The sequence below is a fragment of the Xenopus laevis genome, chromosome 5L, assembly GCF_017654675.1.
Source record: "Xenopus laevis strain J_2021 chromosome 5L, Xenopus_laevis_v10.1, whole genome shotgun sequence".
In the NCBI taxonomy this organism is placed as follows: Eukaryota; Metazoa; Chordata; class Amphibia; order Anura; family Pipidae; genus Xenopus; species Xenopus laevis.
The window spans coordinates 73,090,684-73,114,988 of record NC_054379.1 but is presented as its reverse complement, the minus strand read 5'-3'; the positions used below and the strand labels follow the sequence as shown (position 1 = coordinate 73,114,988).

General features: G+C 40.9%; 1 pseudogene; it reads left to right on the top strand.

Annotated features, from left to right (window-relative positions):
- Positions 1-13,058: 13,058 nt before the first annotated feature.
- On the top strand, positions 13,059-22,782 carry LOC121393900 (annotated as a pseudogene).
- The last annotated feature ends 1,523 nt before the right edge of the window (positions 22,783-24,305 follow it).

The window sequence follows — 24,305 nt, the reverse complement described above, 5'->3', positions numbered from 1 at the left end:
AGAGACTGGTATATGAATAGGAGAGGATGAGTGATAAAAAGTAGCAATAACAATATATGTGTAGCTTTACAGAGCATTTGTTTTTTTAGATGGGGTCAGTGGCACCACAATGATTCAAAAAACTGTAAAAAAATAAAAAAAATGAAGGACAACTAAAAAGTCGCCTAGAATTAGCCATTCTATAAGTTCACATACAGATGAACCACCCTTTTAATGTATAGCGCTGCGTAACTTGCTGGGCTGTATAAATAAATGATGATGATGGCAAAAAAAGGAAAATATTAAACTATAATAATATAGTGCAACATATTGTTACTATAGGTATTACTAGTATTATATGTTTACAGATATATTGATTTTTTTATTTAGCATCTTTTTTTCTGTTCTCTCTCTTATCGGACTTCTATTCAGATAGTAACAGAATTCTTCATAGAGACCCACATCAGAACTACTTGCTTGAATATGCTATGGAAAATGGCAAACACACAATTCTCCATTTTAGCAGAGACCTCCATACGTGTGACCCCAATGATAAAACAATAACAATAAGTGGCAGATATATCAAGGGTCGAATATCGAGGGTTAATTAACCCTCGATATTCGACTGGCGAATTAAAATCCTTCAACTTCGAAGTCAAAGGATTTTGCGCAATTCCTTCGATCAAACGATTGAAGGAATAATCGTTCAATCGAACGATTAAATCCTTTGAATCAAACGATTCGAAGGATTTTAATCCATCGATCGAAGGATTATCCTTCGATCAAAAAATTGTTACCAAAGCCTATGGGGACCTTCCCCATAGGTTTTAGGTGGCGAACTAGGGGGTCGAAGAAATTTTTAAAGAGACAGTACTTCGATTATCGAATAGTCGAACGATTTTTAGTTCGAATCGTTCGATTCAAAGTCGAAGGTCGTAGTCCAAGGTCGAAGTAGCCAATTCAATGGTCGAAGTAGCCAAAAAAACCATTCGAAATTCGAACTATTTTTCCTCTATTCCTTCACTCGAACTTAGTGAATGGGCCCCTAAGTATGAATATGGTGCAAGCTGGAGAATGATATCAGAGGCCCTGGCACCCCCATAAGAACATGTTTCTCACACCACCCAGCTAAAGTTAAAGGTGACTTTTACAAATTGGGGGTTACCTGAGATTTCACATCGCAGGTAGCAATTACAGATCACAAACAGTTCCGAATTATAGAAAGGCCGTCTTCCATAGACTCTATTACAGGTATGGGACCTGTTATCCAGAAAACTCGGGACCTGGGGTTTTCTGGGTAACGGATCTTTCTGTAATTTGGATCTTTATACCTTAAGTCTACTAGAAAATCATGTAAACCTTAATTAAACCCAATAGGCTGGTTTTGCCTCCAATAAGACTTAATTATATCATAGTTGGGGTCAAGTAAAAGTCACTGTTTTATTATTTTAGAGAAAAAGGAAACCATTTTTAAAATTCTGAATTATTTGATTATACAGGTAAAGGATCTGTTATCCGAAAACCTGTTTTCCGAAAACCTGTTATCCAGAAAGCTCCGAATTATGGAAAGGCCATCTCCCATAGACTCCATTATAATTAAATAATTCAGATTTTAAAAAAATCCTTGTAATAATAAAACAGTACCTTGTACCTCTTCCAAACTAAGATATAATTAATCAAATGCAAACAATCCTGTTGGGTTTAATTAATGTTTTAGTAGACTTAAGGTATGGAGATCCAAATTACAGAAAGATCCTTTATCCGGAAAACCCCAGGTCCCGAGCATTCTGGATAACAGGTCCCATACCTGTAATAGAGTCTATGGGAGATGGCCTTTCTGTAATTCGGAACTTTCTGAATAACGGGTTTCTGGAAAAAAGTATTCCTTGTTATAAGGATTTATTAGAGGAGTGGTTCATCTTTAAATTAATCTTTAGTAATCTGATCCCCCACGTTCCTCTATGAGGGGGCTGCCATATTTGAGCTTCAGTAGTATTAGTGTTAGCATTAGAAATTATAACTGACATGAGAAGGGACAGTCAGATTGGCAAAACAGTCAGGTTTAGGAACTTCAAGTAACAATTACTTACAAAAGTAGCCCTATCAGTGAAAAACAATTAACATGACCTATAGGTAATTTTTGATGTACATTAATATTTTGAATAATAATTTTATCACTTTAATAAATACATCTTCCTTAACTAAACGATTAACCTATTAAGCTATTAAAAGGGTTGTTTGCCTTTAGAATAACTTTTTGTATGATGCAGAGATTGATATTCTGAGACTAGTGATTTGCACTTGCACTTTTAATTTTTTATTGTTTAAAGTTTTTGAGCTATTCCGCTTCTCTCCAGTTTGCAATTTCAGCAATCTGGTTGCTAGGACCCAATACACCCTAACAACCATGCACTGATTTGAATAAGAGACTGGAATATGAATAGAAGAGGGCCTGGATAAAAAAAAATAGCAATATAAAGTAGCAATAACAATAAATGTTGAAGTCTTAGGGAGCATTTATTTTTGAAAGCTGGAAAGAATCAGAAGAAGGCAAAACATTTAAAAACTATAAAACAGATAATGAAGATCAACTAAAAAGTTGCTTAGAATCTGCCATTCTATAACACACTAAGGGGCAAATTTAATAAAGGGTGAAGTGACTAACGCTGGTGTAACTTCGCTAGCAAAGGAGATAGACTCTATCGGTACTTCGCTCCCTAACGCCAGGTGAATTTTCGCTCTGGCGAATGGACGTAACTATGTAAATTAACTAAGACGCGGATTTTACTGACCGTTACCTCTTTCGCCAGACTTGCCTTCACCAGCTCAGACCAGGCGAAGTGCAATAGAGTAGATAGGACTTCCTCAAACTTTAGTTGAAAATTTTTCTAAATCGAAAAAAAAAGCTGGCATCTCTTCCTTTTTTCAGGGTGATAGGCTGAAAAAAAGCGTAATTATTTTTGGGGTAACCAGCTTCCCCCCTACATTTCCTAACATATGGCACATAAACTATACACTGGGCTCATGTGTAGGGCAATATAACAACTTTATTTTATTAAGGTTTCCCGGGCTTGTGTAGTGTAATGTATTTGCTGCAACATATATGAACATTGAACTATAAGTTCCTGCCGTATGCAAATTAGGCAACGCTAGTGCAACTGGACTCAACTTTGGATATTAGTGAATTAGCGTTGTCCTGTCGAATCTATGTCTGGCGAAGTTTTGCGCTGTGAGCGAAGCCGTCGATGGTGAATTTTCGGAGGTTAGTGAATTTGCCCCTAAATGTTAACTTGAAGGTGAACCATCCCTTTAACATAGAGAATGACCTTTTGGTTTGCCCAGTTCTGATTGGTCTGATTGGAGATGCGAATTCTTGAGGCACTCCATTCAAGTTCAGGACAACGAGAAGCCTGAAAATACAGATTGGGAACAGATAATTTACGGCTTTCATTTGTTGTACTCTAATGTTACCTAGTGAATAAATAGCTATTTATTCACTATCCATCTGTCTGTCATTTGCCTGGTTGTGCTGCATAAAGATTAAAGGGGTTGTTCACCTTTAAATTAACTTTTAGTATGCTGTAGAGAGTGATATTCTGAGATAATTTTCAACCAGTTTTAATTGTTTTTTACTTGTGGTTTTTGAGTCATTTAGCTTTTTATTCAGCAGCTCTCCAGTTTACAGTTTCAGCAATCTGGTTGCTAAGCTCCAAATTACCCTAGCAACCATGCATTGCTTTGACTAAGAGACTGGAATATGAATAGGAAAGACCTGAATAGAAAAATGAGTAATAAAGAATAGCAATAACAATACATTTGTAGCCTTACAGAGCATTTGTTTTTAGATTGGGTCATTTACCCCCATTTGAAAACTGGAAAGAGTCAGAAGAAGAAGGCAAATAATTATAAACTGGGAACCAGCATCAGCGTTTAACCTTTTCACTGCCAGCCAATTTGGCCGATTTGGTACTTTTATTGCCACAACATTTTTGAACATTTTGTACTCTTTCACTTTAAGGGCCTTTCCTGGGGGGGTCTTTTAGTTTATCCAGGAAAACAATATATGTTTTTTTTCAGGACAACCTCAGCTTTCAAAATATGCTAGAATTTTTGTGTAATTCCACTTCTGTAAAAAATATCATTAAGAAATATCATTTATTTTATGTACGAGAACACAGCAGATTTGGAAAGGTCTATGTCTCCTAAATGCGGCAATACCAAATATATATAGTTTTATGGCGTTTTCTCACTTATATAGATCAAAATCTACAAGTACACTAGCAAATTTCCAAAGCACTGCTCCACAAAACAGCATACTTCTGATTTCCATTAACACTCCATTCCATTCCACTAACTGTACGGTCACCCCAGAAAACCATATATTTTCAGAAAGAACACATTCCCCCGTATCTAAATTGAGTATGCATGTCTTTCTACCCCAAAGCAACAAGCCGCAAATCTTTCCTAAATTTAGCAATTTTGGGGACATTTCCAAAAATCACCTCAAAACTTCAGAACAGTTTGATGCTCAATATGTATAGGTGTACCTAAGCACGTGGCATATAGGGGCCTCTATTTTCAGAACCCCCATTTGGTCTATCATTTCAGGTGCTGCAAAATCAACACATTTATATCATTTTGGGATGGGAAAAGGTAGAGAAAAGTACGTTCACCCCAGAAAACCACATATTTTCAGAAAGTACACATTCCCCCGAATCTAAATTGGGTATGCATGTCTTTCTACCCCAAAGCACCAAGCCGCAAATCTTTCCTAAATTTGGCGATTTTGGGGACATTTCCAAAAATAACCTCAAAACTTCCACCCTGCAGCATCTTATATCGAACATACCATTGGTTATCAAGACAAATAACCCCAAATATGAAAGCCTAGGGTCTGCTGAACAGTTTGATGCCCAATATGTATAGGTGTACCTAAGCACGTGGAATATAGGGGCCTCAAAAGGAAGACCCCCATTTGGTCTATCATTTCAGGTGCTGCAAAATCAACACATTTACATCATTACATCAAGGTAGAAAAAAAGTACGTTCGCCCCAGAAAACCATATATTTTCAGAAACTACACATTCCCCCGAATCTAAATTGGGTATGCATGTCTTTCTACCCCAAAGCACCAAGCCGCAAATCTTTCCTAAATTTGGCAATTTTGGGGACATTTATAAAGATCACCTCCAAACTTCCACCCTGCAGCATCTTATATCGAACGTACTATTGGTTATCAAGACAAATGACCCCAAACATGAAAGCCTAGGGTCCGCTGAACAGTTTGATGCCCAATATGTATAGGTGTACCTAAGCACGTGGCATATAGGGGCCTCAAAAGGAAGACCCCCCATTTGGTCTATCATTTCAGGTGCTGCAAAATCAACACATTTACATCATTTTGGGATAGGCAAAGGTAGAAAAAAGTACGTTCACCCCAGAAAACCATATATTTTCAGAAAGTACACATTCTCCCGAATCTAAATTGGGTATGCATGTCTTTCTACCCCAAAGCACCAAGCCGCAAATCTTTCCTAAATTTGTCAATTTTGTGGACATTTCCAAAAATCACCTCAAAACTTCCACCCTGCAGCATCTTATATCGAACGTACTATTGGTTATCAAGACAAATGACCCCAAGCATGAAAGCCTAGGGTCCGCTGAACAGTTTGATGCCCAATATGTATAGGTGTACCTAAGCACGTGGCATATAGGGGCCTCAAAAGGAAGACCCCCCATTTGGTCTATCATTTCAGGTGCTGCAAAATCAACACATTTACATCATTTTGGGATAGGCAAAGGTAGAAAAAAGTATGTTCACCCCAGAAAACCATATATTTTCAGAAAGTACACATTCCCCCGAATCTAAATTGGGTATGCATGTCTTTCTACCCCAAAGCACCAAGCTGCAAATCTTTCCTAAATTTGGTAATTTTGGGGACATTTCCAAAAATCACATCCAAACTTCCACCCTGCAGCATCTTATATCGAACGTACTATTGGTTATCAAGACAAATGACCCCAAACATGAAAGCCTAGGGTCCGCTGAACAGTTTGATGCCCAATATGTATAGGTGTACCTAAGCACGTGGCATATAGAGGCCTCAAAAAAAAAGACCCCCCCATTTGGTCTATCATTTCAGGTGCTGCAAAATCAACACATTTCATCATTTTGGGGTGGGCAAAGGTAGAAAAAAGTACGTTCACCCCAGAAAACCATATATTTTCAGAAACTACACATTCCCCCGAATCTCAATTGGGTATGCATGTCTTTCTACCCCAAAGAACCAAGCCGCACATCTTTCCTAAATTTGGCAATTTTGGGGACATTTCCAAAAATCACCTCAAAACTTCCACCCTGCAGCATCTTATATCGAACATACCATTGGTTATCAAGACAAATGACCCCAAATATGAAAGCCTAGGGCCCGCTGAACAGTTTGTTGCCCAATATGTATAGGTGTACCTAAGCACGTGGCATATAGGGACCTCAAAAGGAAGACCCCCCATTTGGTCTATCATTTCAGGTGCTGCAAAATCAACACATTTACATCATTTTGGGGTGGGAAAAGGTAGAAAAAAGTACGTTCATCCCAGAAAACCATATATTTTCAGAAAGTACACATTCCCCCAAATCTAAATTGGGTATGCATGTCTTTCTACCCCAAAGCAACAAGCTGCAAATCTTTCCTAAATTTGCCAATTTTGGGGACATTTCCAAAAATCACCTCAAAACTTCCACCCTGCAGCATCTTATAACTACTGATGCCCAATGTGCATAGATATACCAAAGCAGCTGGTATGTTCGGACCCCCAAAAAATTTGTGTATTTGAATTTTCTCCGCTTTCTTTTCACCTTTTGTGAAGAATTACCCGTGACTGCGTAGTATTTGCCAAAAGACCCTCCTAACAGCACATAGACCACCAAAACCATATATGTTTGGAAAGTACACATTCTTACAAATCTAAAATGGGTAATTATGTCTTTCTACTCCAAACTACCTTACTGCAAAGCTTCGCTAAAGGCAGCGGTTTTTATGACATTTTTGAAAATTGTCTAAAAATATTGCAATTGGCCGCATTTATCTCACCCAATTTGTTACATACAATTGTAAAAATTACCCGTGACTGCGTAGTATTTGCCAAAAGACCCTCCTAACAGTACATAGACCCACGAAACCATATATTTTTGGAAAGTACACATTCAGACGAATCTAAAATGGGTAATTATGTCTTTCTAATCAAAACTACCTTACTGCAAAGCTTCGCTAAAGGCAGCGGTAAAAATATTGCAATTGGCCACATTTATTTCACCCAATTTCTTACATACAATTGTAAAACACCCTTCCCAATATGCATAGATATACCAAAGCAGCTTGCATGTGCGGACCCCCAAAAAATGAGTGTATTTGAATTTTCTCCGCTGTCTTTTCACCTTCTGTGAACATAGACCAGTGACTGTGTATTGTGCCACCAGACCCCCTAACAGCACATAGACCCCCAAAATCATATATTTTTGTAAAGTACACATTCTGACAAAAATAAAATTGCAAAAAAAAAAAGCCTGAAAATAAAAAGAATAAAGGCCACCTACCGTTCTGAAGTCCACAAGGGTCCTGGGCAGCCAAGGGGGGTCCTACAGCAGAGTCCACGCAGCAGGAAGTCCTGATCGCGCTGAGCAGGCAGGCACAAGACGCAGCACAGAGCAGACACGTGTCTGCATAATGGAAGGCGGGTCCTGCGACGATTGTGTCGCAGGACCCACGTGACCTCCCTCTCTGGTGTCCCTGCTTGTTGCCTAGGGGGTTGGGAGACACCGGAACCCTCTGCTGAAGCGGCAATCGCCGCAGATGCAGAGAGGAGCCCTTTAGGGCTTTCCCCTGCAAGAAAGTAGTACCTACGTTCTTGGCAGGTAAAAGGTTAAAGGAGCAGCAATTGCCACTGCCAGACATCTAGCAGGTCTTGCCTTTGCAATTTGGCTTACACTCTTTTGCATGTTTAAAGTAAATGTTAACCCAGAAATACATGTTTTCCTAAAGAGAGAATATGTAATTATACGCATGGGTCAGATAAGGAGATTTACTTACCTGGTAAAGCTCTTTTGCATAGGCCCGTACTGTCAGTGCAGGACGACTGGGGGTTAAGTTCTCCTCTCTGGAGGCAGGACAAACAATTAATGAATTCTTAAGCTCCTCCTCTTCCTGTGTCTCCTTCCACCCTCAGTTGGTTGTAAAGTCTGTGAATGGAGACACACAGCAAACATAGAACTAACTCCCTAACTAGCTAAGGAGCGGCAGCAACCGACACCCACACCAAAAAAGGGCGGGATGCTGCACTGACAGTACGGGCCTATGCAAAAGAGCTTTACCAGGTAAGTAAATCTCCTTTTATGCATACGGCCCTACCTGTCAGTGCAGGACGACTGGGGATGTCCCAAAGCCGTCCTAAAAAAAGGGTAGGGCAGAACAAACTTGAAAACGATTAACAAAAACACTGCAATTTTGAACTATAGGAAGCTATCTACGTGCTACTGCTGCTTGTAGCACCTTCCTGCCAAACTCTGATTGGTTCGCATTAAACAAATCAAACTTATAGAATTTAGCAAACGTGTGAGGTGATGACCAGGTGGCTGCCTGGCAAATTGTTTCCAGGGAAACATCGTTAAAGAAGGCCCAGGAAGTACTGACTTTTCTAGTGGAATGTGCCCTTAACTGAACTGGAGGGGTCATTCCTGCCTGGGTATATGCTACAGAAATGGATTCCACAATCCATCTAGCTATGGTTCGTTTCGAAGCAGGAGAACCAACTTTGTGACCACCAAACAGAACGAACAGAGCATCAGACTGCCGAAGCGGTTGAGATCTCTGTACATAAGTCTTTAAGGCCCGGACTGGGTCCAAAGAACGTAGAACTGTGGCTGACTGATCAGATTCCTGAACTGGTAACGCTGGTATGATGATTTCCTGGTTTACATGAAATGCTGAGACCATTTTAGGAAGGAAAGCAGGGTTAGTGCGTAGGACTGCTTTGTCTGGATGAAACTTGAGCCACGGAGATTTGCATGATAAGGCAGCTAATTCGGATACTCTCCGTGCAGAGGCGATAGCCAGAAGAAAAACTGTCTTGAGAGTTAAAAACTTAATTTCCACTGACTCGATGGGTTCAAAAGGAGCTGATTGAAGCGCCTCCAAAACTACATTCAAATCCCAAGGATGAATAGGGTGTTTCGTTGGTGGTTTGATACGGTGTAAACCCTGAAAGAACAATTTAACTTCTGGAAGTAAAGCCCATTGATCTTGAAATAATGCCGCCAGAGCCGATGTTTGAACTTTGAGAGATGTGATGCTTAACTGCTTATTGAAGCCGTCTTGGAGAAATTGTAGAATCTGAGGAGATTTACACGTCTGCCAAACTAAATTGTTAGTTTCACACCAAGAGATGAAGATACGCCAGATCCTGTGATAAGCTCTGGCCGTTGTAGGTCTCCTAGCCGAAAGTAACGTATCAATTACTGACTGTGGAAATCCCTTCTGTTTCCAGATACTGGATTCAAGAGAAAAGCCGTTAAACTCAGCTTGTGAACGTCTGGATACCAGGCTGGACCCTGCGTCAGCAGATCTGGAGTGACAGGTAACCGAAAGGGTTGATCTGCTAGCATCGCTATCACGTCTGCAAACCAACAGCGAGTTGGCCAGTGTGGTGCTATCAGAATGATAGGTAGGCCCTCTTGACGAATCTTCATTAGTGTTCGCTGCAAGATCGGTAGTGGTGGGAAGGCATAACCCATCCGGAAGAGCCAAGGAGTAGCCAACCCGTCTACAGCCTCTGCCATCGGGTCCCTGATCCTGGAGAAGAATCTTGGTACTTGGCAATTGTGCCGGGATGCCATGACATCCACGCAGGGAGTACCCCACATGTTGATGATCAGTTGGAAAACCGACTTCTTGAGTTGCCACTCGCCAGGGTCTAAGGTGTTGCGGCTGAGATAGTCCGCTTGCCAGTTTTGGAGTCCTGGGATGTAAATGGCTGTCACAGCAGTCGACTGTGTCTCGGACCAATTGATGATCCTGGAAATCTCTGACATTGCTGCTGCACTCTTTGTCCCCCCTTGCTTGTCGAGGTACGCTACCGCCGTACTGTTGTCTGACTGTATTCGAACGTGGGTGGTCCGTAGAAGCGGTGACCAGAAGGTGAGGGCATTGAAGATTGCCCGGATTTCCAGAATGTTTATGTGGAGCTTCTGCTCCTGCTGATTCCACAGGCCTTGACATGAACGATGTTGCCATGCCGCTCCCCAGCCCTTGAGACTGGCATCCGTGGAAATTACAACTGGAGTTGGCAGATGCCACGGTTTGCCTATGGAAAGATTGATGTCGTTGGTCCACCAGTGAAGACTGGAAAACACCGTCTTGGATAATGACATTTTCTGAGAGAGATCTTGGTGATCTTTGTTCCACTGACGAAGAAATTCTCTTTGTAACGGTCTCATGTGGAATTTTGCGAATGGAACTGCGTCTATAGTCGATGCCATGAGACCTAGAAGTTGAAGTATAGCAAAGGCCGTTGGCGGACCTTTCTGTAGGGACCGTATGACTGACTGGATGTGCATGACCTTTTCTGCTGGTAAGAAAAGGCTTTGAAGCGTGGAGTTGACCACGAAACCTAAAAACGGGAGGATTTGGGTTGGCGTGAGGATGCTTTTTTGATAATTTAGAATCCAGCCATGCTGAGTTAGATGCTGAATGCATAGTTGTGTATCTAGATGAGCCTTTTGGCTTGACTCTGCAAAAATGAGGATATCGTCCAGATACGGGTATATGTGGATACCCAATGACCGAATCACCGCCACCAGTGCTCCCAGCACCTTTGTGAATACTCGAGGAGCCGAGGTTAAGCCGAATGGCATTGCTTGGAACTGGAAGTGTTGATGGTTGAGGAAGAATCTCAGATATTTGTGGTGATCTGGATGAATGGCGATGTGCAAGTACGCATCCTTTAGGTCGACCTTTGTCATGAATGCGCCTGTAGGAATGGATGCTGTAATGGAGCGAACTGACTCCATTTTGAATCTTTGGTACTTGACTGACTTGTTGAACGGATGTAAGTTCAGGACTGGTCGGAAACCACCATCCTTCTTTGGTACCAAAAAGAGGTTTGAATAGAAACCTTGGAAGTGTTCCCGAGGAGGCACCAAAGCTATCACTCCCTTCTCTTGAAGGTCTCGAAGAATGGAGATGGTGGCGTCCGCCTTGATAGGATCTGAAGGTTGTTTTGAGGGCACGAACCGGGCAGCTGGTGGGAATTTGGTGAAGTAAATTTTTAGGCCTGAAGAAACAATATTGAGAACCCATGGGTCCGAAATGGAAGTTTGCCACCTGTTTGCGAACTGTTTCAGCCTTCCACCCACCTGGAAAGACTCGACTCCGGCTGAGTCAGGAATCCTGATTCTTTGGTGGTCCCCCTTTCCTGGTATTCTTCTGTTGAGATTGCCATGGTTTGAATTTCTTGTTGGTGGTATTGGGACTTGGTCTACCTCTGTTGGGTTGTCTAGAATAAGAGCCCCAGGATCTATGATGGTAGTTACGTTTGTGTACTGTCTTGTGTGGCCTTTTACCTTGCGGTAGGAATGCTCCTTTGCCACCTGTCACTTCTGCGATAATCTGTTTGAGTTCTGGACCAAACAACTGAGTCCCTTCAAATTTTAATGACACTAGTCTGTGTTTGGAAGCGGAATCCCCAGACCATTGTCGTAACCAAAGTGCACGTCTAGCCGTAATGGCTGCTGCAGAAGCTCTGGAAGCCAATTTAGTTATTTCCAGTGAGGCCTCACTGAGGAAGGAGAGAGCCAGAGAAAGCTTGTCTAAAGCCGCCGAAGTGTCTGATTGTTTAGCAAGTTGAGACTTCTTCAGTTCCTGGCACCAAAATTTTGCCGTGCGTGCCACGCTAAGAGAAGCAGATGCTGGACGTAAAACTGCAGTAGAATGAATAAAATCCCTCCGTAATGCAGACTCAATCTTTTTATCCATGGGATCCCGGAATGAGCCAGCATCCTCAGATGGTAGCGTAGTATTCCTGGATAGACGTACTATGGCCGAATCAACTTTTGGAGATTTGTCCCCAAAGTGTTTGTGTTCATCCGAAAGTGGATATTTACAGAGAAATTTCTGTGGGACAGTGTTTCGCCTGTCTGGTTCTGACCATTCATTAGAAATGATTTGTGTGACAGATTTGCTAGTGGGAAAAACTCTGGATTTTTTTTGAGTGTTCCCTAGGACCTTGTCCACTTTAGAAATGGGTAAAGGAGTTTCTTTGATCTCTAAAGTATCGCAAAGATACTTGAGGAGTAGTTTAATATCGTCAGGTTGTTTAGTAGAAACAGCCTCATTTGATGCAGAAGAATCTGAATCAGTGGAGTTGCTGTCAGAACATTCACTCTCTGAGACCTCATAAGACTCTGGATCTGAAGAGTCGGATGGGATAGGTACTGGTACTTTAGACTTGGATTTGGTCCGCATGGGCATCTGTACCTGACTGTTAACTGCCTGTTGTACAGATGAATGTATGTGTGATTGTAACCAACCAAAAAATTGAGTGAATTGTTGATTTGTAGCATTAGAAGATGGAGAAAAATCTTGTGGCATAGATTGAGACGTATGAGCTGGGCTTGATGGGCCAGGTGAAAAATGAGGAGGGGAGGGAGGCTCCTGATTGGCATGAACCATAGCAATGGTTGAAATAGGTACAGGCTGCTGTAAATCAATATCAGATTCTTGAGATTGAGGTGATTTAGACATTTTGTGCAGAATAGGAGGGGAGGGTGAAGCAGGCATGGTGTCCTTCCTTTTACCCTTCTTTCGTGTAGCCTTAATGGGTCGCTTGGGGCCCTCAGAAAAATCCTCAATGAGGTCAAATAGTTCTTTAGAAGCAGCCATAATGTCAGAGACTAAGTACAGAAGTAAAAAGGAGCCACCGGTTGTAATAGCTATGAAGCAGAGAGCAGTACTTATCTGTATGTCTCTAACTTGCAAGCGTGCAGACAGAGGACTGGAGTCGCGTGTCTCGCCTATTCGCGCTTCCCGATGACGTCATCAGAAGGCGCGGTAATTTGGCGCGCTTCTGAAAGCGTTCAGTGTGGGCGGAAGTGACATACCGGTAGGACGCATGAACAGCGCTCCTCCACTCAGCTGTAATGTAGCGCTGGCACCCACTACATAACATCAAGGATGCAAGGGGAATAACCGCTGGCCATCCTGAATAATTCCACAATGGAATAGTGGCACATAGGGAGTGGAGCACACCTATCATGAGAGGTAATGGGGCTCACACTGGCCAATAACGCTAATAAGCGGAGCACACAAACATAAGGGGCTCTATATGTACGAAAATAGCAGAGCGCACCTATCCACAGATGTGAAGGGGCTCATACTAGTCAGGAACGCTAAGAAGCGGAGCACACAATCAGGAGGGCTCTAATATGTATGAACAGAAAAGTTACCTTGAGACGACTTGTGTAGCAGGGCTCAAATATACTGAAAAGCTCACAACCATAGAAGGGGGCTCTAATCAGATATGAGCACACTGAATATAGGAAATAAAACATGAAATAAAATAATAAATAAAATAAAAATGCGAAGAGGATGATGAAGGTGTCCACCTCCGAGCAGGACAAACAAAAAACTGAGGGTGGAAGGAGACACAGGAAGAGGAGGAGCTTAAGAATTCATTAATTGTTTGTCCTGCCTCCAGAGAGGAGAACTTAACCCCCAGTCGTCCTGCACTGACAGGTAGGGCCGTATGCATAAATACATCTAGTTCTTTTAAAGTTATCTGTAAATGTTATTTAAGCCAAAAATGCTACATCGGTGTTTCTGACTATTATACCAATTTAGCAGAAGCTAAAGCATTAGGCAAAATGTTATGTTTTGGGAGTAGGAGCCCTTTATAGAGAAAGGTGTATGTATATTCTCTAGGAAGCTAAGGATAGGGCAGGGCAGTGGTTACAAGCTCTTCTTACCTTTGGCAAGCAAGTTGCAACCAAAAAAGCAGGCACTCTCTATTCAACTGAAAGTGTGTTTTTATACCACGTGCGATATGCCTTTACTCAGTCTCAGTGTCCAACATCCCTCCAACAACAACTGCAGTCTGCACAAAACCCTCTGCAATCCTGTGCTTCAGCACAGGCTGCCAATAAGCAACATTTTCCTGTCTCACTCCCACATGGCAATGCTTGGAGGTGATTGGTGGACAGCGCCAGGGAACAATTTTCTAGACACCTATTGGACAAAGGGAGGTGCTAACTGTTTTGAAACGAAGGTATCAGAAGCATTGGAAGGCACCAAGTCTGCTCCAGGGTGGGGGAGCGATGCCTTAAGACATTTACCAGGCTAAAACAAACCGCAGAGGGGGTTGGGGCATACAAATTTGATCGATTATGATGTGTTTTAATAAAGGCCAACAAGCCAAGTGAACTAAAAAGCTGAAATAATTTACCCTGAGAAGTACTCCCCCCAGTAACTGCCTACCCCTTGGCCTGGCCTTGGAACAGACCAGAACTGTCAAATGCTATTTCTTGCCTCAGTAACTTAAACTTCTGATGTTCTATCCATCTGACTGTCTAAATCAGTGGTCCCCAACCAGTAGCTCGTGAGCAACATGTTGCTCTCCAACCCCTTGGATGTTGCTCTCAGGGTCCTCAAAGCAGGTGCTTATTTTTGAATTACAAGCGTGAAAGCAAGTTTTAATTGTATAAAAACGAAGTATAGTGCCAAGTAGAGCCTCCTGTAGGCTGCAAGTCATGTCCGGATTGATAATTAAAATAGGCCCTGGCATTTCAGGTACACAGAGGCCCAATCAGCCCACATAGAGGCCCAAACAGCCCACTAAATACTGACTTTCTATGGCACCTTATAGCAGCCCCTCTGGCATTTGCCAGAGCCCACAGATTGCCAGTCCGGGCCTGCTGCCAGTCCACATAGGGGCTACCAAAATAGCCAATCACAGCCCTTATTTGGCATTCCAAGGGACTTTTTCATGTTTGTGTTGCTCCCCAACTATTTTTATACTTGAATGTGGCTTACGGGTAAAAAAGGTTGGGGACCCCTGGTCTAAATAGAACAGCAGGGGGGCACAGGTGCCTATTCACCATACAGGGGGGAAAAAGCTAAAACAAAAAACAACTTCCCCTGCTGCTAAATGCTTTCCTACTAAATACGGCAGCGGGCAAGTGATGTCACATACATGCACGTTATGCTATGACATCACATCCATCGTCACATGAGGGGTACTCACAGGTCCTGTGTCTAGGACAGCACCAGACCTGAATACTCTCCTGGGGGCTCCTGTTACATATTCATTTTATTAGCAGTGCCAAACTGCTGATATCATGAAAACTAAAAGCTACTGTATCTCCCACATGAAATTACAACAGAAGTGAGCTTTGTGCTATGGAATTTCTGCAGAAAATTATGCTTGCAGATATATTTTTTTGCTATTTCTGCTGCCAGGTTCTCCATACTTCAGTTATTAAGCCAAGTTTTTAATTTTTACATATTGTTGTTGGCCTTGGCATTTCTTTGATAATGTGACAGTTCCTATCAAAATGTTGGCAATTATTTTTGTGTAAACAGCTCAGCAAACACAGAAATCTTCCCAATTAAAGCTATGCTTTTAAACTGCCTTTTCCTGAATTTCATTTTTACATTTGAACTGGAGAATTTAATTGGATTAGTTCTATGGATAATATTTGAGTTATTTTAATGGTTTGATGTGTACAACAGGAAGGGCTGGGGGTTAAATATCTAGACCTAATGCATCTCAAAAGCAAACATTCTTGGATTAGAGAGTACTGGGAAATGGCACAAAAAATATGCGCCTGTTTATTAAAAAAAATGTCTGAAGTACATTTCTCTATTAGTAGAAAACATGTGTGAGAGCAAGTCATTTTGCATTAGTAGAGTTCCATTGCACAGAAAATGTATGTATGTATAAATAAGGAAACACTTTTTGTGCCAATAAAAAAAACATGGGTCATTGGCACACCACATATCACTGTGCACTTCTCCTCAAGGTGCAATTTCAAGTCTCTTGACTAAGATGTACATTTTCAGATATGAAGTGGATAGATAGAACCTCAGGCGTTCCATGACTATATAAAACCACGAGGATAAAGGCTGAGTGCTTTTATAAAGGTCATGGAACTCCGAGGTTACTTCTAATAGGCTCATATTTTCCAAAAAGGGGTACTTTATTTATAATAATAAATATTTATTCTTGTGTATTAAATATATATTATAGTTTCCTATAAAAATCGTATTCAGAAGCAATTTATTTGTGTTAACTTTTATCTATGCAGACTCTGTTTGACTCCTGGTGTTTATAAAAAATGTTCTGTTTCTGCAGCATGTGTTTCTTCCTCACAGGAACATTGTACTCTCAGCAAAAGATCCTGCATTGTAAGTATAAAAATCAGGCACTTGGAGTGAAAAGATCAGCTATTGGAATATTATAAGCCTACACATTTTGGTAGTCATTACAGATGTTTACTTAATCTAGAAGTTACCAAATTTAATTTTATTCTGATTTTATATTGAATCTAACAAGTACAAAGTCTGCCTGTATTACAAGTGTTGGACTTGCAAAGCATATGAAAGTCCAGCTGCAAAACAATGTTAAAACAAGCATTTTGGGGAAAAAAATCCAGTGAATCAAAATTGAGCAGCTGCTAAAATTTAAGTGAGTGGTGCTTGTATCTCTAGACATCCACATAGCCTTCCCTCAATAAATAAAGCTACTGCCATGCTGACTGGTTTCTTAACTAACAGTACTACCAAAAGTTCAGTTTAAAGGAGAATTCAACCCCCTAGGCACAAAAATCCCTCCCCCCTCCCCTGCGTAGGCCCCCCTCCCTCCTCCGGCCTACCCCCCCCGGGCAAATGCCCCTAATTTGTTACTTACCCCTCCTTCTAGGTACTCTCAGCAGAGTTCATGGCAGCCATCTTCTCCCGAGCGCTCTTCTTCCTGTATTCAGCGGCATTTGGTGGCGCATGCGCAGTAGGAGGCATTTACCGGTAAGGATCTACTACACATGCGCCCGAAAGTCACGAAGTTTCCTATTTCTTTTTCGGAAACGTGACTTTTAGGCGCATGTGCAGTAGATCCTTATCGGTAAATGCTTCCTACTGCACATGCGCCACCAAACGCCGCTGAATACAGGAAGAAGATGGCTGCCGTGAACTCCGCTGAAGAGGACCTAGAAGGAGGGGTGAGTAACAAATTAGGGGCCTACATCCTTGCAGTAGTCTCTGTCCACCCTCTCTCAGTGAAAGTGAAAGCAGGAATGGGTGTGAGCACATGGCTCGCCTATATATATCCAAAGGTTGTGCAACGGTGACACCTAGTGACACCCTCCAGGAAGTGACAGACATGCTGCAAAGGGACAAGGGCTCCAGACCCTCCCAAGACTATAGGAGACCCTGTAGCTGCACAGGCAAGGGATTTCTACCATCTGGTTCAGACCGTAGGGGAATTAACCCTACATGACCCTACATATGTATACATATATATATTTATTTTCTTTTCATTTATATATTTTTTTATTTCAATTAAAAACTGACAGTACTTCCTTAACCCTGATGCTGGGCTGTGCAGGTGCATTAGTAACTCCTAACAAGAATATAGGTACACAATATTAACAGCTGCTGTTACCAAAACGTGAAGGTTATGGACTGAATAGACTTAAAATAATATTTCGTTTTATTTGCTTGATGCAAATATTAAGATACGACTACATAATATCTGTCCTTGGGCTTTAATAGTTTCAATTTACTGTAGGTGCTAAAGGGCTTGCTTCCTTATTCTGTGATGTAATCAAATGCCATTGTCATTTATTTTCCCTAGAAACTGTAATTGTTCTTCCTTTTTTATCAACTTTTCTTTTTCTAGTGTTTTCATGGTTTGCTGTGTTCACCTCGTACAGGAAATAAAGAAGCAGTCTGGTTGATTCATGTCACTTGTGCTACCAGCTACTTGCTGGTCATGGCTAAGCAGCTGCTCATTGTTGTCATGTATTTAGGAGTCCTGACTGGAACCTCTGAGAAATGTTTAAAAATATATTTGAGCAAATGGAAAAATGAATCTTTATCAGTCTCCCTACTGTATGTTTGTACATCTGTTGGATGTTATTGTCTGGTTATTGGCTGCCATCATGTGGACAGCCTACTGAACCAACTCACACCGTACCCAGCGCTGTTGCTACTAATCAGTTTAGTCTGGTAAACAGGAAATGTTTGGTTTATTCTGCACATATGTTGCTTGAATTAACCAAATCAAATCCAGAATGTGTACATTTATGTAACATTTCATATAACGTAAAAGCCGTAAGGAAGAAATCTTTTAACAAATGTTTCTTGTTATAAATTGGAACAAAAAAAAAAGAACAAAATTAAATCAATGTGGTACAAATTACCTTCTGGGGACTAAATGAGATCATGCTATCATTAATCTGTTTTAACATGCTTTTGTGAAAGGTTTTCATGTCAAACAAATTGCTTATTCCAAAAAGAAGATAAGGAAATGCAGGACATGGGGGTTCATCGTGGGGCAACTTCGGCGACTTCAGAAATCGAAGCGCCGCGAGTGCATTAGCGCAGGCGATTCTTCATTCAAGCATACGGAAGGCAGTTCGGGGAGATTGTGGCCACACAGAAGAGGCGATTAGTCGCCAGGCGACTAAATCTCCACGAATCTGCTCATCTGCCCCAACCCTTAACCATTTGTTTCTTTAGTAATGTACAAATATCATGTGCATTTTCAACTGTGCTAATAAACTGAACTATTTTGACAGATTGAACCAATGATTCAGAAGGTTAATGAAAACTTGGTCCGTCATATTTTACTATATGAATGCGACAGAAATGTCAATGACAGTCTATTGGATTATGGCCATGAATGCTACCACCCTAACATGGCGGATGTTTTTAATACTTGTTAAAGTTTTCTCACAAGGAAACTTCGGGAGTCTTCCTCTACGGGTTCAACCAGGTCCAGACTGGGATTCCAAATAGTACACAAAGGCTTGGGCCTCCTATAAACTCAATAAATAGTGACTGTCTATAGCATCTTACGGCAGCCCCTTTGGCACCCAGTACCCATAGATTGTGTGTATCTGTCTGCACACCTGTACATTAATGCATACGCTCAGCTCATATAATTGTAAATGCACCCCAGAAAGGCTTGGAGTGTCTTTAATAAAAGTTTTGTATTTGTTTTATAGGGCCTCATGTTTCCATCGCACACTGGCTTATCAGCTGGTATGCCAACAGATCCTAAATATGTTCTTATGGAAATACATTATGATAATCCATCACAACAACAAGGTTTGTAATCTTTACAGGGCCTCAGTAATCAGTATCAAGTAACCCTTCATAAATGCATTATAGTGATTATTGCAGCGATCTTTGGCAAATAGTGAATTATCTGTAATATTACAGTCATGTCCCCTGCTAAATTTTAGACTATGTGTCACGGTCGGCACCCTATACCAGAACAGAAGCCAAGCACCCTGGTCTCGGCTCGACTTCACCAGTTAAGTGACCGCCTTTGGCCTCGGGAGGAGCCCTCAGCTTACTCAGATGCCACCTGGACTTAACGAGAGGTGCAAGGCGTAAGTTCTGTCAGGCAATGGGGAACAACTGTTTACAAGGATACTGGAAGATAGGAAGCCACCAGGAACCGGCAGGCCGGGCCAGCACAAGCAGGTAGAATAATCAGACAGGCCAAAATCAGGATAGAGATAGCGTAGAATGTTCAATGGACAGGCAGAGGTCAGGATTGGAGATGTCAGAATAGTCACAGACTGGCAGGATCAAGATTGGAGAGTTCGGAGTTAACAGACAGGCAAAGGTCAGGATTAGAGAGATCAGCGTAGTAAATCAGGCAGGCAAGGGTCAAACACAGTAGATAAATCAGGAATCTCAAGGATAAGCACCCAGGAACAAGCTAATATGAACCTAACAACGGGCAACTTGCTGAAACCTAAATTCCCCTTAAATACATTTGAATTTGGCGCCATTGCGCGCTGACGTCACACGCCAGCGTCACTGCGCCTTTAAGAAACGAGCGTGTGCGGCGCGTGTGCCTTAGGGGAAACCAGCACCAGGAAGAGAGAAGGAGCTGCGCAGCGGGCGTCCACGCCGAAGGAGCGGCGGTGGACCCCGCTGCCCACTAAACCACCAGGGTAAGTCCTGACACTGGGGCTCATTTATCAACACTGGGCAAATTTGCCCATGAGCAGTTACCTATAGCAACCAATCACTGATTAGCTTTTTAAACCCAGCTGCAAGTAGAACAATGAATGAAGCAATCGGATTGGTTGCCATGGGTTACTGCCCATGGGCAAATTTGCCCAGTGTTGATAAATGACCCCCACTATGTTTTATTCCATCATCACATCAGTCAGTGGACTAAGCAAATTTAGAGGAGATAAGGATATCAGGTCAATACCATGTTGCCATTAAGTTTCAATAAATTTGCTTATCTTTCAGGATTAACAGGTAATTCTGGCATTCGTGTGCACTACACTCACCACGTAAGAAAATATGATGGTGGTGTTTTAGAGACTGGCATTTGGGTCAGTCTCTATCACATGATACCACCAGGTATGGCTGAATTCACCTCAGAAGGACACTGCTCTATAGAATGCTTGCAAAAGGTGTGTCAATCCTTTGCCATCTAATACAATACAAACCATACAGATATTTTTTCTTCATTTTATTATCAGCCACATTACCATTGCAGAATGTGCTTTAAGGGCAATACTGCCAAAGTAAAGAACAAATTGAAAAAGTTCTGTTGTTATCATTTATTGTAAATTAACAGCATTCATGTAAAAATTAAATGATATGTAAAAATTGGCAGCACTCATCAACAGATTTTACACACATTTTTTTAAAGCTGTATAAATAAAGTGAGTATTCTGTATTTTATTATATACAATATCATTTAGTTCTGTCATCATCTGCTGCGTTCTCTGTCTTCAAGAATTTTGTTTCCTCTACAATAGCACAGCAAAAACAGTATGCATTAGTAATAAAATAGCATTGAGTATAACATTTGGAATATCCTGTATAACAGCTGGAAATAGCAAACCAAGTCATTTACCTTCCAAACAGAGAGACAAAAAGTTTCTGACGTCCCATTTAATTCGGTATTTCTTACTTTCCAGCAATACTGGAAAAGTTGGAATTGAAAAGGTATAGCATGCTGTAAAACTTACTGGGGCTAAATTGTACACTGGACAAATTTGCACTTGGGCAATAACTCATAGCAATCAAACAATGATTAGCTTTCTTGAGTCAGAACAATGAAAGGAAACATCTGATTGGTAGCCATGGATAATGGCCAAGGTGCAAATGTGCCCAGGGTTTATAAATGAGCACCACTAAGCAGTTGTGTTCTCCACAAAGGAGAATGCAGTGTTTCTTATTTCCCCAGGCAAATCCCACAAGTCCAGGGATCCTCAACCTTTTTACCCATGAGCCACAATAAAATGTAAAAAAAAGTTGGGAAGCAATGCAAGCATACAAAAAGTTCCTGATGGTGCCCGTTATGGACTGTGATTGGTAGCTCCATTTGTACTGTCAGCCTACAGGAGGCTCTGTATGGCAGTACCCATGGTTTTTATACAACCAAAATTTGCCTCCAAGCCAGAAAATTAAAAATAAGCACCTGCTTTGAGGTCACTGGCAGCAACAGCCACTGGTTGTGGGTCACAGCACAAGCGTGTAGAGACTTCATTGTGTAATATGCCTTTAAGGAAACATGTATAGATATTGTTACACCGGGGGCAGACATCTGGTAGTGTGTGTAATACCCATCTGAAACTACTGTGATCTTATGATCTGCCATGAATATAATATGTACTGAGCAAAGTACTCTTTCTATAATTATTTTATTATTATCATTTAATTAATCCTTTTTTAAGAACAATTGGCTCCCAACAATGTACATATTATAGTTCTATTTGAGGACCTTTACTGTAACTATCTCAAGAGGGCTTAGCTGAGAGAGATATGCATGGAGCAGTGCTATACCTGGATATCAACAGGTGTTAAAATATACTTTTGTCCATAATGCTACAATATTTGATGTGGCATTGACACAGTGGTACAACCTTATAATTTATCGTTTTAAAATTATAATCAAGTGTACATGTGCAGTTTGAAAAAATTAAATGTTGAGCCTTCAGTCATGACTGTCAGGCAGAATCAGGATAAGAAAATCTGCAGTATTAACCCAGTGGTATTTTTACCTCCACAGGCTCTAAGCCAGTGATCCCCAACCAGTAGCTCGTGAGCAACATGTTACTCTCCAACCCACTCGGATGTTGCTCCCAATGGCCTTAAAACAGGTGCTTATTATTGAATTCCAGACTTGGAGGCAAAATTTGGTTGTACTGCCAAACAGAGCCTCAATGTAGGTTGACAATCTACATAGGGGCTACCAAATGGCCAATCACAGCACTTATTTGGCACCCCAAGAACATTTTTCATGCTTGTGTTGCTCCTGAACTCTCTTTACTTTTGAATGTTGCTCACGGGTTAAAAAGGTTGGGGATCTCTGCTCTAAGCTCTGAAAACCCAGAAGGGATTCATGTGTTTGCTGTTCTTCTACATTCACACTTGGCCGGCAAAGCCATCTGGGCCAGACATTACAGGAAAGGGGAAGAACTGAACTGCCTACAACACAGAGTTTCAGGAGTTCTAATAGTTAGAAGAAAAAAGGACCATTGTACCAGTAGAACACTAATCTATTTTCTCCTTTTGGGCCCACATAAATCAGGCATGATGCTATCTAATCATTCTGTTACAGTTAGCAAGGCAAAAAAAGAACACTCACCATGATTATTTAATACTTAAAGGAAAACTATACCCCCCAAACAATGTAGGTCTCTATAAAAAGATATTGCATAAAACAGCTCATATGTAAAACCCTGCTTCATGTAAATGAACCATTTTCATAATAATACTCTTTTCTAGTAGTATGTGCCATTGGGTAATCATAAATAGAAAATTGCCATTTTAAAATCCCCCTGGGATCGTAGAATTCACTGTACTCACAAACAAACCAAACAAACCATACATGTTAGGTCACATGAGACAATTAATATACAGAGTTGTGTCTTTTCCTTCAACACTTCTTCCTGTTACAGTTAGAGTTGCAGTATTTCTGGTCAGGTGATCTCTGAGGCAACACACAGACCATCACAAAATGGTGGTTCAAGGAAAAAGATGTATAAGGGAAATATTTACTTAAATATATATTCCAGTTTGGTGAGATTCTTTAATATGCCACTTAATATGATATGAACTATCTGTTGCTTAAGTGTTCATTTTGGGGGTATCGTTTTCCTTTAAGGGACACTTTTCATTTCAATTATACATTGTATGTCTTTTAATAATCACTGCTTCTTTTATCTGTTTGTACTTTAACCCACACCAACATACACATATTTATTAATAATAAATAAAAGGGTGGTTCACCTTTAAGTTAACTTTTAGTAAGTTATAGCGTGACCAATTCTAAGCAACATTTAAAATGGTCTTCATTAGTTATTTTTTACAGTTTTTTTAATTATTTGCACTTCTCCTTCTAACTCTTTCCAGCTTTCATGTGGGGGTCACTGTCCTCATCTAAAAAACTTATGCTCTGTAAGGTTACACATTTATTGTTATTGCTACTTTTTATTACTCATCTTTCTATTCAGACCCTCTCCTATTCATATTCCAGTCTCTTAATTAAATTAATGCATGGTTGCTAGGGTAAATTGGTCCCTAGAAACCAGATTGCTGAAATGGCAAATTGGAGAGCTGCTGAATAAAAAGCTAAATAACTCAAAAAACAAAAGTAATAATAAATAAAAACCAATTGCAAATTGTCTCAGAATATTATACGAAAAGTTAACTCAAACAGTGAACAACCCCGTTGAGTGCAGAGTTTTTAAGTAGCCCAAATTGATGATCCCAGCAAATTATAGTAGAGGAACTGTCACGCACAGATAATATAGGACAGTTGATTGGCACATATTATAACACCCATGTAGCCCCCATGTTTTTTTACTAAACACATTTGTTAATAACACTCCCCCAGCACAATCCCTCATTGAAATTTTTAAAAAGAGCAAATAGATTTTTCAATATTTAATTTTAAAAATCTGACATGGGGCTAGACATGTTGTTAGTTCCCATGTGCCCTCTGATAAAAGTCAGTCACTCTTTACTGCTGTACTGCAAGTTACAGTGTTATCACCCCCTTCCACTGTGAAGGGCTGG